Source organism: Vanessa tameamea, chromosome 24 (genome assembly GCF_037043105.1).
Source record: "Vanessa tameamea isolate UH-Manoa-2023 chromosome 24, ilVanTame1 primary haplotype, whole genome shotgun sequence".
NCBI lineage: Eukaryota > Metazoa > Arthropoda > Insecta > Lepidoptera > Nymphalidae > Vanessa > Vanessa tameamea.
This window is the reverse complement of record NC_087332.1, coordinates 2971542-2987827: the sequence shown is the minus strand read 5'-3', so window position 1 is coordinate 2987827 and position 16286 is coordinate 2971542. Positions and strand designations below refer to the sequence as shown.

General features: G+C 31.6%; 1 protein-coding gene across 1 annotated transcript in view; it reads left to right on the top strand.

Annotated features, from left to right (window-relative positions):
* Positions 1-406: 406 nt before the first annotated feature.
* Positions 407-16286, top strand: part of LOC113398107 (uncharacterized) — a 63544-nt gene continuing 47664 nt past the window's right edge. Inside the window, exon 1 of the mRNA XM_064218818.1 lies at positions 407-534. The gene's annotated coding sequence lies outside the window, so the exon portion shown is untranslated. The remainder of the gene's footprint in view (positions 535-16286) is intronic.

Genomic DNA, 16286 nt, shown 5'->3' with positions numbered 1-16286 from the left:
CAAATGTTTTGCAACCGAATAAGAAACTTTCACTCTTATTAAATTATTCAATTTCACGACAATGGTTGCGCACGCGCACGATACGTTTAAATAGATGTTTTTTTTTTTTTAAATTAATATATATGTTTCATTGAAAATGTATTATAATAGATTTTTCTTTTAATATAATGTGTGTTGTCGTCATAAAATTTCGCAGTGATGTGACCTAGACGCTCGACTTTTACACGGTAAACCCGGGTGGGAGAAACGAGAACCACCAACGGCTGTGTAACAGTGGCCAAGTAACATCAGCACAGTGTGATCCTCTTAACATTCGCGGACGAAAATTTTTCACATTTGACGTTTAAAATTTGTTGTTTTTTTTTTTTGTTTTGATTGCATTGTTGAGTGATTGTCGTTTTGTATGAAAGTGTATACTGCGTCTCGTGTTTGGGTGCGTTGACCTGTGTTCAAATCTAGGTTTGCAGTTTTCCCTTCGTCAATTGGATTTTTGGTGAGAGTGCCCGATATGGATTCGATGGGTGTTATATTCGTGTAAGTATTTTCACTTATAATAAATCTTTTAAGCTTATATATTTTAAGAATATTTTTTTTTATTTAATCTAAATGATTAATTAATCGCTAATTTTGTTTTCAAAAATGGAACAATACTATACACGGCGCATTTTAAATATATTTTTACAATGCGTACTGTATTTAGTCCAATTACAATATACCTACGTATATCAAAGACAAAAAAGTTTGATTTTTTTGGGGTCACGTGTAACTTTCACCTGGACTTTTTGAAAAATCACTGGATCGCATACATTGAAACGTAAAACCGGTAATGATTTGCAAATGTTAAATGTCAACAAAATTTCTCCTTAACACACTTTTAGTGTTCATTTTCTCTTCCGCATATAATAAATATATTATTATTATTTTCTTAAGAAAACAACCTTACTTATGTATCTATTTCTAAGTTATTCAATAGTAAAAAAACTTTGTCTCGATTCGATTGCGTATTCAAAATTACGTTAACAAGATAACTTGAATTAATAAATCTCGTTTGTATAACAATACCATAGAGCTTATACAGGTTGTATAACCATTTTAATAGATGTCTCTATTCCCAATATACAAAGTAAAATGTAAATACCCCACTGTTGGTGTAAGGCCTCCTCCACTTTTGATAAAAGTTTCGACCTAATTCCAACACTATTCTCTAGCGAGTATTGACAGATCAAAATATCTTTGAAATATAGTAAATAGTTATTATATAAAGTAAGTAAAGTAAAACTTATGCTTTAAAGTAAATGCCTCGGAACCTTCTCAAAGGGTTTTTCCGTTTCGTTGCCTCAATTTTGTGGATGAGAGAAAGAGTTGAATGTGTCAGAATTTCATTCGACACATACAATTTATTTACGATATTTTTCTTATGACACAAATTATCAAAACAAATTAAACAAGTGAATTATTGCATGCTTTGATTTAAACTTGTAATCTTAATTAAAAAACTACATATGTTTAGCCAATAATATTCTTAAACATTTCCTTTATATTTTTACGACTTTAATATACGACGACTATAATAATCCTCCCAAAATGATCACTGATTCTAATCGGTACAGGTGCATCAATTAAACGTCTCTTCCTTTTAATTTACAGTTTATACTATATACAATTTAGATGTATTTTGCTATGATATGATAGAACTCTTGCTATCAGTATAACATAGCTATATATAAGCTATTGTTTATTTATTTACATATAGTATATAAACATAGTTACAAAAACATAATACAATCAAAACATACATTTTGACGACCTCCGTGGTCGATTAGTGTGTTTTTACCGGTTTTCATGGGTACGCCACTCTGAGGTCCCGGGTTCGATTCCCGGCCAAGTCGATGTAGAAAAAGTGCATTAGTTTTCTATATTGTCTTGGTCACCGCCGAGCACGAGATGAATTATAAACAAATTAAGCACATGAAAATTCCTGGGTTCGAACCAGCAATCATCGGTTAAGATGCACGCGTTCTAACCATTGGGCCATCTCGGCTCTTTAATTATACTTATACAATTATAGTAACACAACAATAATTATTGCTGTTTTGCGGTAAAATATCTGATGAGTATTTCATTTAATTTCAATATTTTAAGAGATTATAAGTTGATGATAAATCCTTTTGGAATAATTCGTTTCTACGATAAAATTCCACAGATATTTTTCTCTTTGTCGATTTATAAAGTCAAATCGTTTGTTAAAAACAATTCCGTAAAATTACGATACCAAAGTGCTTGTAAAAACATACTTGAACAGAATATATTTTGATTTGATTTGCACAAAGATAGCACCAATGATTTTATACATGTTGTATTAACTCATCGGTATTATTCATATAGGCATAATATCAATATACGAAATAAAATTAACAGCCTGTAAATTACTGACTGACGGCCTAAGGCCTCTTCGTTTGATAAGAAAACTTGGACCTGATTCCGCCATTCTTCACCAACGCGTATTTGTATCAAATATCTAGCATAGATTTTCATCCGAGACATGAAATTTTTCTCAAAATGTTTTTAATTAAAAACACATATTATCATATAAAAATTAATTGCCCCTTACTTGAACTATCTACTCATATTTGAACCCTCTATCTTGGGTAAGATTTACGTAGTCTAATCACTCGACCATCTCTTTAAGTTACGTGGAGTTTTAATTTTACTTTTTTTCGTTAACAATTCTCACTCGACCGACTTATCTACATTAGCGTACTGAAGTTAAAATGAGCATAACTGTGAAGATTTACCGTAAGTGGTAGAAAAAAGACGAGCCAGTCTACCACCACCCACTTATCACAAAGTGTACCACCAAACAGCAACGTTTAGTATTGTTGTGTTCCGGTTGGGAGGGTGTGCGACACAGTGTAACTCCAAGTACAAGGGACATGACATCTCTAGTTCCCCAGTTTAGTGGCGTATTGGAGATGTAAGGAATGGTAAATATTTCTAACGGCGCAAATGTCTACGGACTGTAGTGACCACATACCATCGGATAGCCTATTCACCTACTGTTTAAGCAACGATTTATTTTAAACCCCTTACTGTATTTTACATATTGGTAAAGGTAAACATATATTATTTATTATTTAAATCTTAATCAAATTTGTTGTTTTATATCGAAATTATTTATGAGTACAAGAAATCAGGTAAAGTATAAAAAATGCAAAACATCTTTACGACATACAGGGTTCGCTTCCAGGCTACATCTATAAGGTTAAGATGAGATAAGGGCGGAACCAACTCCGACATATTGCCCCCTACAGTGGAATATGACTAGCAACTCATAATAATATAATTTATATGATTATAAATACTCCAATAAGTATACTGTTATAGTATATTTAGACGATATTAAATACGTTTTATTTTGTGAATATCTCCATTGCACGATCGCATAGTCTTACAAATGTCGAATCAATCCCCGAACCCAACTATTCGGCATCCTGCTCCTCCGACATATAAACAATATTTAACGCGGCACCATTAGTCGAGAGCTTGAATAATAATTTATAATATCCATAAATATAGACCATTTCGTTTTATAATTTATTATACGAATATTACAATTCTAATTTATACATTTTTAATGTCAAAATACAATGTTGCCAATTCTAAGAATAGCATATACTTAAATACCCTTTTAAAATTGTTATTATAATCAAACTTTTATTACTAGCTAAAGTCGTTAGAAAAAGTGGTTGGTAAAAATTGATGTAGAGAGTTTGACTACGAGACTTTCGAACTACAGAATGGTTAAACTTTCGTGATAACATACATATTACTTTAACTTTTTATGTCTCATACCAGTTGCCTGTCCCGGTTTCTTACGGGTATAATATTTTTATCCCGAGATATATTTTAACCCGATGGCATTAGCAGATATATTCGCCCTTTTAAATCTTATGCGTTGCAGACCATGTGAATTTTTCCCTCGTTTTTTTCAAATATTTCATAGTTGTTAGTAACCTTGGATGTGATAGACAATATTAAGATGATAAAAAAATGAGGAGCTTACACTTGTTGAGTTCCAGACAGGATTAACATATTTCTTGCCGGTTCCTCTCGATAGAATCTACATTCCGAACCGGTAGTAGCTTCACTTAATATAGTTTGTTAAATGACGTTTCAAAATTGCTTTTAATAGCCTACTGGAATAAAGTATGTTTTGATTTTGATTCTGATTGCAAGTTTTAAAAGTAAATATATCTATATACTAAAATAATACGTAAACTTACTAAAAACAAAACTTACCTTTGTATAAATTTAATAATATCTGTTAGGGGTATTAGTGATATGAGGAAGGATTAATAATATAGAACCAATGTCTATGGACGTTGGCGACCACTTACCAATGAGTGGCCAGTATTTGCCAGTCCGCCAATCAAAACGATTTAAAAAAAGCATAATGCGGTAATACAATTGTATTTATATTACTGACTCAATTTTCAACTCAATTTAAGTATTTATTTAATTATATATTATTTCATAAAAACAAACACATATAAGAACCATTGAAATATAAATTTAATAAATATTGCCCTCGACTGTACAATATATTGAAGATGAAAAGCGTGGAGCAGGCACTCGATGAATTTTAAACACGATATTTAAATTTAAGTCGTAATATTATGCGCTCTGTAAGTATTATAGTATTATTAAAATAAAAGTAGCTTCAAATCAAAGTATAAAGGAAATGAGTTTTAATTTGATCTTTTATAATTAATATTTAGTTTCACAACGAAAAAAAAGGGGTTCTCGAGATATTATTTTCAATAATACCATATAAATAAATGTAAATATTTTATTCGGCATCACGGCAGGCCATATAGAGTCTCATAAACCACGTTACGTGTTTCTCCCGCGTTAAGTGGGGGACACGCCACTGCCTAGGACGACTATTACGCGCGACCTATTATTCCGGAATAACCACTAAAAAAACCAGCGGCAACCTCTTCATCTTTCGACGGGCGTCACAGGATCGCTTTACTGGCTACCGTGATGAGAACATCTAGACTATTCCGATCAACCAAATTTACGAATTCAATGCCATTTGCTAATAGCTCAGCTATATTGTAACCTGCTTATAGTTCTTGATTAATGTATCTTTATAAGACAACACCATTCAACTTAACTAAATATATCCATTTAAATTTTACTAGAAAATTTTCCAAAAACTTCGTCGATGTTCAAAGATTATTTTTCGCAAATCCATACATTACATACATTAACAGCCTTTAAATTTCCCACTGCTGGGCTAAGGCCTCCTCTCCCTTTGAGGAGAAGGTTTGGAGCATATTCCACCACTCTGCTCCAATGCGGGTTGGTGGATACACATGTGGCAGGCTATTGAATGAGTAATGAATATGATATATTCATTACACATTCGACCAATGATATCGCGTCAATTCGTTGTCAAATGTTGTTTATTTCCCTTTTGTCCTCTTGTGGTCGGAATAATCTTACCGCACGCCTTCCCGGTTTTCGACATGACTTATTCATATATCTTGAAATATCGCTATATTATATGTAAATGCTATATAAATTCTATTGCGGAAATTTCTATAGACATACGATTGCGCTTCCTTCGCACGTGACTTTGATCTCTTATAGTTTACAGTGTAAGTCATGTTAGCGCGCTACAAGGTTATTTTCATATTACCAAATTAAATATAAATTTATTATTCCAAAGAGAAAATTAGGTAATTATGAAAAGTTAGCCGAGATGGCCCAGTGGTTAGAACGCGTGCATCTTAACCAATGATTTCGGGTTCAAACTCAGGCAGGCACCTCTGAATTTTCATGTGCTTAATTTGTGTTTATAATTCATATCGTGCTCGGCGGTGAAGGAAAACATCGTGAGGAAACCTGCATTTGTCTAATTTCAACGAAAATCTGCCACATGTGTATCCACCAACCCGCATTGGAGCACCGTGGTGGAATATGCTCCATACCTTCTCCTCAAAGGGAGAGGAGGCCTTAGCTCAGCAGTGGGAAATTCACAGGCTGTTAATGTAAAAAAAAAATGTAAATGAAAAGTTAGAACAGTTATGTATAATATGATACAAAATATAGTCCACACATCTCAACGGCTCATTGAACTAAACCGTTTGTTAAAATACCGAAAAGCAATAACGCCAATCAGATGACGGAATGTAGTTTTAATTTTTTTATTATACTTAGTGGTAAGGCTTTGTTCAAGCCGGTCTGGATAGGTACCACCCACTCATCAGATATTCTACCGCCAAATAAGAGTACTCAGTATTGTTGTGTTCCGGTTAGAAGGGTGAGTGAGCCAGTGTAATCACAGGCACAAGGGTCATAACATCTTAGTTCCCGAGGTTGGTGATGTGTGGAATGGTTAATATTTCTTACAGCGCCTTTGTCTATGGGCGGTGGTGACCGCTTACCATCAAGTGGCCCATACGCTCGTCTGCCAAACAATGCCATAAAAAAAAATTATAATATTATTTGGATATTGGATGGATTTCATCAGGGTAAATATATAATCGAATATTATAAGTCTAGTTAAGTAACTCGAGTCTAACTTGTGTAAGTGCATTTGGCAGAATACCAAAACGGTATAATATACTCGTCGGCGATAAATGGGTGTCGTCGACGCCAAGTACAACCATTATCCGTGTCTTGGGGGATATTTTACAGGAGATAGCTTCCTGGTAACGTTTCTTTTGTGCAATTTGAATAAATTTATTTTCCTTTAAAAACATTTTTATATCAAATCAAATAAAGATTCTTTATTCAAGTAGGCATGTAAATGTTTCGAAGAACATAATGTGAATCTACCTTCGATTCGTAATGTAGATTTTAGCGATAGAACCGGCAAGAAACTCAGTCGTAAGGCTAAGGCCTCCTCTCCCTTTGAGGAGAAGGTCTTGGAGCATATTCCACCACGCTGCTCCAATGCGGGTTAGTGGAAAACAGATGTGGAGGAATTTCGTTGAAATTAGACACATGCAGGTTTCCTCACGATGTTTTCCTTCACCGCCGAGCACGAGATAAATTATAAACAAATTAAGCACATGTAAATTCAGTGGTGCCTGCCTGGGTTTGAACCCGAAATCATCGGTTAAGATGCACGCGTTCTAACCACTGGGCCATCTCGGCTCTCGGCAACTAACTTAAATTACTATATAATTTTATTTAATTTATATATTGTTTAATATATTAAAAAACAAACTTAACTTCTTCTGAATCGAAGTAGAACCTACATTCTAACTGATGGTAACATTAACTTTAATTCGATCTTGTAAAATTACCGATTCACAAGTACTTGTAGGAACCTATTTAAATAAATTTGAATTTAATGAGGTACCCTTAGCTGGTCCTTCATCACCATGTTCTACTTCACAAATGTGTTTGATTTTAAAGTTTAATTTATAAAAAAATTATGTTCTTATCTAACCAGCATTGTAAATCTGTTTATTTGAAAAGAGCAACTATGCGAGTTTCTTGCCGTTTCTTCTCGCTGGAGGCTGCTTTCCGAAACGGTGGTAGTTCTTTAATATCGACGATTCAAAAACGCTTCGTTGTGAAGTTTACTTGAATAAAATTAATTTGATTTGATTTGATAACATACTAATATAATTATTACTTCTAATATAATCCAAACACTATGATTTATTGATTTATTAATATCTAATCGTGATTAAATACTTTATCAAACTCTAATGAAAGAATATGCCCGAAAATACTTTGTCAAACGAATTATTATTTATTATAAAATTACTACTTTAACATCTCAGTTGACAAGGTAGGTGGTGCATTGGAGATGTAAGAAATGATTAAAATTTCTTACGGCACCAGTTTCTAGGGGTGTTGGTGACCACTTACCATCAGGTGGCTTATTTCCCGTTCTTCTACCCATTTTATAAACAAAGCAAAGCTACGCAAAATATTGTATACATATTTAAATATGAATATGTAATATGTATGACGTCACGTTGTAGATCGTGACAGTTCAGTTATAAAAAGGATTATGTCTCAGTATCAGGCATAATCTCAACATTAATCAAAAATAATATAAATGAAGGAAGTCGAGCTGCTTCACCCCAATATGGGAAGATTAATGATATTTTTCGTAAAAAAACTTGTCAACAAATTTGGCAAGAAAAATATTAGATAATCTTAAATCGAAAGGTTTTTTATCAACACGTATTTTGGACAATAAAATAGATATTTTAGTAAAATCTTTAATGATACTATTTATATAGTAAAAAGTTTTCTCTTGGTCAAGTTTCACTTAATTCCATATGGGTTTTTAGTAGTAATGATTAGAGGAATACACAAACATTCTTTACATCTATAAAATAATGTTATAAGGAAAAAAAAAATTTTGTTTGTATGAAGTGATAATCATCGGAAGTAAACATAAACTAAGGCAAAGAGAAAATCACTGGCAAAAGTTACGTTATTCCTGAGTGCTATGGGTATGTGTATATCATGACAGGAACGCTTTAAGGATCACACATTTATTTATTTATTTATTTATTTGGGAAACAAACAATTTTAAAAACACTGTAATATAAAACAAAAATAACATAAAACACAAATCAATCAAGTTTCCACTTAAAGCTAATACACAAAATATATATATATATATATATTTACAATTAAAATTAAAATTAAAACAAAAATAAAAACAGCATATAAGTACATTATCAATTTAGATACAGTTAACATTTTAAGATATCATATACATTTGTCTATGTATGAAATTTAAGAAAAGAAGAAAGGAATCTCTTACCCGATTTTCCCCGGATCAACATTCAGAAACGACGGTAGTTTTACATTAAACATACGCAGTAACATGAGGATTAAAATATTTATAAGAATTTACATGAATCAAAAATATTTTAATTTTGATATCAACATTGAAATTTAATAGTAACTCTTGTAAAAGAACATCCCACGGCTGGCCAAGATTCACGAACAACTTAACCTAACCAATTTGGTCATTTTGTCATACAAAATACAGTACAATTGTTTTAAAGATATTAAAACTTTGGTAGTCTCATTCAATCAACTTCAAAACTAAGACAATAATTTTGTCGAAATGGATAGATCAGACACAAAAATATATTCAGGGAAAGTCAGTAAATGTATTATTGCAACTAGTAATTGTATATTATAAGTGTAAAATGAACATGATTAAAAACCTACATGGACAAATTTAAAACGAAAACAAAATATTAATTAATATTTAGAAAGTATCTCGGTTTCTCAACGAGTTTAGTGCAAACAAAACCTTTCTAATTCTCTTAAGTAAAGATAACAATGTTTTCTTAAGGTTCCATCACTTTTTACAGATCTTCAAATATTAGCAAACGTAAAAATTAAAAATATCAATCCTTATATATAGATTATAATGCTGCTTGGAAATAAAAACAGTCTTATATAAAAAGCTAAACAAAACAAAATTCGAATATTGGTATATTCGAAGGTCACAAGACGAGGAACATTCTATTTAAGAAAAAAAAAAAGAGTTCGAATGGTCTCATTTTGTGTCCATTATTATGACAAGTGCTTACGTTGAACAAGGACGTAGATATGATATTTTATATCTTTATTGGTCTTATTTATATATATCTTTTTTACAATAATAAGGAAAATATATTTCATTTCACTTAATTTGTTATCGGTCAACACTATCGGGACGAGTAGACACCGGTTTCCATAGAATTAACATTTTTTTCTCATTTGGAACGAACATAAGTGTGAGTTCCTCCGAACTTTCTACGAATATCGTGGTATATGAGAATTTTATCATAATTATGTCGACAGATGTTCACAACTTTGGACCACTTTAGGTAAGATTTATTTTCGTAAAACAAAACTGTGCAAAAGAGAATTAATTCGTAAAATTGTAAACTTCGTTGTGTTTATTAAATAAATTAGTTAACTTTTTTGTAAGAATTAAGGCAAACTCTATATTAAATGTTCTATAAATATACTTCAAATTAAATTCGCTTTGAGAATTTAAACAAAATTAGCGGTGAAAGCGCTTCTTAAGTTTTTATGACCTTTATTTTTTTAAAGAAATTTGCGCTTCTCACGTTGAAACCGCTCCGATTTAGCATTTCACAATCGTATTAATTGAAAACAAAAGATATAATTTATGTCTCGTGAGGGGTTTTATGCACGATAATAATGATGCTTGAAATAACATTATGATAATAATAAAAAAAAAAAGGTATTATCGTTGACAGACTAGACAATGGGCCAAATGTTGGTTAGTGATGGCCACTGTCGACATACATTATTGCTGTAAGAAATATTAACAATTCGGTACATTGCCAATGCAAAATCTATCTGGAAAACTGAGTAACTCTACTAAGTAATGCTCTTTAGCAGTAGAATTAGTGATTAAAGAAAGTATAAAATAAATAGAAGATGTATTACGTACGTGTCTATGTAAGCCAATCTTCTAAAAGTTTGGACGAATTTAGATGATATTTGTTTGTGTATTTGAGTGAGTTCCTGAATGGTTTTGATTGGACCCGGTGGCGATCGGGAAATAAAATAAAAAAAATGTTCTTACTTTTCTCGAACGAAGTCAGCAAGAGCGGTTAGTACCTATTACTAGAATGTATTAATAGGTAACCTATTATAATTTCGTCTAGGAATTTATTCTCTATTAAAAGTAAAAAGTAAGTATGGATATATTACTACGAAATCACAATACAATGTATTGGCATTTCTACTACCAGTGACAGACATTATAAACCTTGATACGAACCAAATCAATTGAATCCGAATATACTTTATCCAAATATACTTTTGCTGTGAAACTACTACCGGCTCGAAATACAGATTCTACCAAAAAGAACCAGCAAGTAACTCAAAAGTTAAACTTTTGTAACATTTCAAATACAAAGTTATGTCAAATAAACCAGGCTTTATTGTTATCTGTTTATATAGACTTGGGTTGAATGTGATGTAAATTGAATACATGGCGTTTGTTAACATGATAGATATCTAACGCACTGTTAAACTTTTTAGAATTGTAAATCCGAGTTTTATGGATAATAACCCAAATCTTAAATTTGGTACGTTTGACGACAAAATTATTCTCCAATTTTTCTTGTACTATAATAAATGTAATATTATAATTTTTTTAACTCCTCAAAGACACAAAGTATAAACATACTTTTATACATCACGGTAAAATTATAAATACCGTTAGATTGTAATGTATCTCGCGAGATCGTTAGCTGTCAAAATATTGTGAACGGAGAATCGTTTATAATCTTTCGGTTAGGTTAGGTTAGGTTAGTGTTTTTATGCTTTAGCGGTTTACAATCTCGCGAGATATTAATGAAATAGTATTCACAATTTTTTTTATTTTATCTTTAATTGGCTTTATTGTAGATGTTCCATAGTGTTTTTTAAGCCGCATCACAATCGAAATATTAGGACTATTTATGCTTAAACGTAGAACTGTAAACTTGTCAAAAATATCTAATTTTGGGTAAATTTAGGGTTGAAAATCAAACCGTTGAAATAAATAGCATATTATAAATAATTGAACCGATACGACTTGGGAACCTTCAAGAAAAGAGCGTACTCCTTCCTGGAAGGCCCGCAACGCACCTGCAAGCCCCCCGGTGTTGCAGATGTCCATGGGCGGTGGTAGTCACTTTCCATCAGATGAGCCTCCTGCTCGTTTGCCACCTCTAACATAAAAAAAAAAAAATGTCGGTATCAGATCACAAGACCTACAAGTCCATAGTATCTATTAAATCTATCTGTACTTGTTTACAAGAATGTGGATTCTACTAAGAAGAACTGCATCTGTTGCAATGAATACAACCAAGCAGTCATATCTAACTAGTTTTCGACCGCGACTTCGCTTGTATTTAAGGGGTCGGTTTTCAGATTAAGGCAGAAAAAGATGACCTTTAAGGTAGGACACATTGGAGATTAAGCTAACTTCGTACTAAATTTTATCAAATTCGGTTTAATAGTTTCGCCAGACAAGCAGACTGAAAGAGTTACAAGTAAATGTCTGCGTATGATTTCAAAATAAATGCCCTTTTAAAAAGATTAATATGACTGTTGGCAATTTTAAAAAACAACCATTATTTTAATGTTGTCTGAGGTTATTTTCAAAACATAATGATTTCAAACGTAATTCGTTTTCATTATTATTGTACTGTACATATAACGGTTTTATTACGTCACAATCGGTCTAGTCCACGACTAACAACTAGTTTTAGTTAAGTTTTATATAACGTACGTCTATAAATATATAAATTTTACATGTAATTTAAAAATTCTTACGAGGAAATTTAAACAATGACCGTTGATTCTTGTATGTGATCTTGGGAATTGACATAACTGTATTAATTTTATAAATCGATTCGTAATTTTCTCCATTCAACGACCTTGAATTTGACATTATTATTAGCTTAAAAGGCGACGGCGGATGAATTAAGTTAATCTCAAATATATGTTAATGAGCAATTCACCGATTAGTTAGTAGGGAACGATCCCTAGGTCGTTTTGACTGTGAAATTTATACACGAAATTCGTATTTCTCGATCGTAATTTCGAGATGTATAAACCGTAAAAGTTGAAGATGGTCTAGACTCTGAAGATAGTCTAGGGGATATAAATTATGATCAATCGGGCAAAATTATTCATCGGTAGTTCTTTTAAAATTCAATGCATGCCTGCATAATATTCTACATAAAATTAATTAATCACTGTGGCATATTAAGCTCCACAAATCAAAAGGCCTTATCGACCGGTTGTGGTAAGATCAATCGCCCGATACCTTCCTGAAATTAACGTAATATTATAAAAATATCCTTAATAATTTTTTTACTTACTTTGCAACATCCGATAATTGAGACCGGTAATCGATCCAGCCGTTCCAGAGCTTAGCCGGAACAAAAAGACAGACAGACAGAAATTGTAAAAAATGTCATTTCGGTAAATGTACCGTGTACGCATCTGCATTTAGTAAAAAGCGGTTTTTTAATATTACAAAGACATTCCAATTTTATTATATGTACAGATGTATTTATGCCCTTTTGGTTTTCTCTTACTCCGTCTTGGATTTATACCACAAGCACATTGTGGTTTTGTAGGTCTCAGGTTTAATTAAAATATATTCTGCCTTGTATAATTTTAGCACAATAAACTAAATGGGCAGAATTTTATTAGAAATTGGAAATTTATAACTTCAATTTTTATTTTCATTCTATCAGGAATTCATTTTAGACGGACATAAAGACTTTTTTAAAAATCCAATTATGTTTTTATATAATAGTAGAAATTTATCATGTCATAGTATGATATTTAAAAATATTTCTAGATGTGCTCGCGCGTATTTTCTTGAGGATTTACTTGCGAAAATAATTAAACCTAACAATTTTTTTTCCCCCATTTAAAGCACACAGTCACAAACTGCTGCTGGTGAAAATATAACTTTATACACACAATAATACAGGTGTTATACAAATGTTTTTATTTTTATTCCACGAGGCTCCGTTTTAAGCATTCGCTTAGTGTGAGGTTACACGTTTTCTTTATTATAACGTTTTATTTTATTCTTAACATTTTCTATCGTAATTTTCCTAATCCTCCATTACATTTTTTTTTTCTTATTTTGGAATTGACTCGTTGAACTTGATATTCTGGAATTTCTTACCAATTATGTATTTGGAACGAATTTCATTGCCACTTTGAATATAGAACAAGTTCTTTAAATTCTAAGAAAAATAAAAATGCTTCGTAGTAATGTTTTCGAACTAGATGAATGATTCGGTATAATTACCTGCTCTTGGGAAACATAAAATTCAGTCCCAGGTGGAAGGTAATTAGCAACGCGAGTCATTGGTAATTTTTGCGGGGCGAGAGACGGAGAAGAAAGTCCGTGTACCTGATATAAGAAATCGCACTGCAAGCTTGAATCCCTATGTATATACATACACATATAAATGAGTCCCTATTTACTTTGGTCACGGCACCATACGCTGAACCAATTTTGCTAACAATTTTTTGTTGTGTTTGTTATTGTCAGGAGATGGTTCTTATGAAAGAAAAAAAATAAGAAACAGTTGCCCAGAAAATTAAGAAAAAAAAACTTTACAAATATTACCTTTTCTTATAAAGCATTACAATAATAAACAATATTTTTAGGAATAATGTTTTGCTTTAATTAATTAAATTATTCGTAGTTAAAACAGCACGTCTGTCGGGTCAGCTTGTAATAAAGTAAAATAAATTAACAAATAATGTTTTTGTGCTAAAAAATATATTAACAGTGACGACAATATAAACAATCACTCAAAACATGAATGAAATGATCTCCTCTAGGCTGTTTCAAAGAATGAATAATGAGTGTTAACATAAATGTTTGATATGTAAAACCAGCTAAATTGAACCCGAAACTTGAACTCGAGAAAAAGTTTATTCGGTTTATGTTTCTCTCCGAATCGGTAATAGACTTTTGATACTCAATAAGCAAGTATGATTCATCTATATTGGATAAAGGCTGAATTTCAATTCGTCGATTCGAAATGTCCCAGAAGATATAACATGCATTAAACAAAACAAAGAGTTTTTCAGGAGTATCATTTGATTTTAAAATTCATCTCATACTCAGCACTTTAGGAAAATATCGCCAAGTTTGTACACATCCGAAAACGAAGACGAAATATTCATATTATGCGTTAGAGTAGGAGAATGTAATACGGTACTATAGAACTTGACCTCTTTTAATTTTCAATTAATTTAATGGAGTTTACCGGTGCTCAAATAAATCAGGATACGTGATTCTCCCATATAATTCTTATTATTTCTAAATACATATTGAAGACCCAGCTTCAAGTAAATAGGAACGTCAAATAATTAACAATATTTAATATAGTTTACAATTTTTTTTTCCAGTTTTTGTTACAATCATCCATTATCTTCCGCTTTTCAACCCAGATTAACAATTCCCAAGTCAAATTCAAAAATATTCTTCTTCTACTTTTATTATAAAAAATGTCAAACCAAAAAGTATTCATCACATTTATATAATTCTGTGATTGAATATAACTCAATAGCTAAAAGCTATACAACCTTAAATTATTATTTATAAAGTAATTTATAGGCTTACAATATTTATAACACATACTAACTATATTAACCATGACTATACCTTTATAGTAAATGTCCCCCTGTTGGGCTAAGGCCTGCTCTCCGTTCAAGAAGAAAATGGCAATCATATACAAGTAGGCAAGTAGTAAAGCTACGACTAGTTTGAAAAGTAGATTCTACCGAGAAGAACCGGCAAGAAACACAGTAGTTACTATTTACCACCATTTTAATTACAGATCATATCAATAAAGTACAATTTAATTTATATGTATCCTGTCTAAAAATCAACAAATACTAAATCATCGATTATGATTCACCAACTCTTATCAGTAGACCATCTCAGATACTCTTAATATGGGGTAATCTTAGTGTCTCTTGTAGATGCAACTTTATCGAAACGCCAGGAAAAATAATAATACAGTAAGTAAAAAAATATATTTAAACTGATGTTGATTCAAAGTAAGTAGAATGTCTCCTTCATTGTATGCAGCGTCAATTTCGTTTGATTAAATTCGATCTGAGCAACTGCAAATGACATTACGTAAGCCAGTTAATAGAGCGGAAAAAGGCCTATGGGCATCCCCTAACGATATTGGTTATACAAATAATGATAGATATTAAACTAAATGAAGGTTGTGGTAATATTACTATTTATAGTTACAGCCCTGTTCGGGTGGTAAACCACATCGTATTAACGCTTCGATATGATTTTAGTTTCTGTTCTGAAAATATTTTTTAAAGGTTTTGTCACTTGCAATTGTTATTACGACACTAAAACAGTTTAGTTTTGCTCAGATATTATCGTAAAAAATCGAACAGCTTATTGATTTGACCACACTATCTTCATTTATCTGACGCTTAGAAAAACCCTTTAGTTCTTTAACAAATAATACAGTCATGTGTGTAATTTTTTTTAAATGTCTGTGTATTGCAATTGTTATGTATGTTATCACATTACGATAAATCGGTACGATAAAACGAACAGTTATTTGATGTCTTTTGACGCTTAAGCAAAAATCATTAGAATTAATAAAGTATACAATTACCATGTATACAGTTATTGCTAAGCAATTATACCATTGGTCATCAAAATATTATGCGAAAAAAAAAACAGAAACAAAACAAATCCT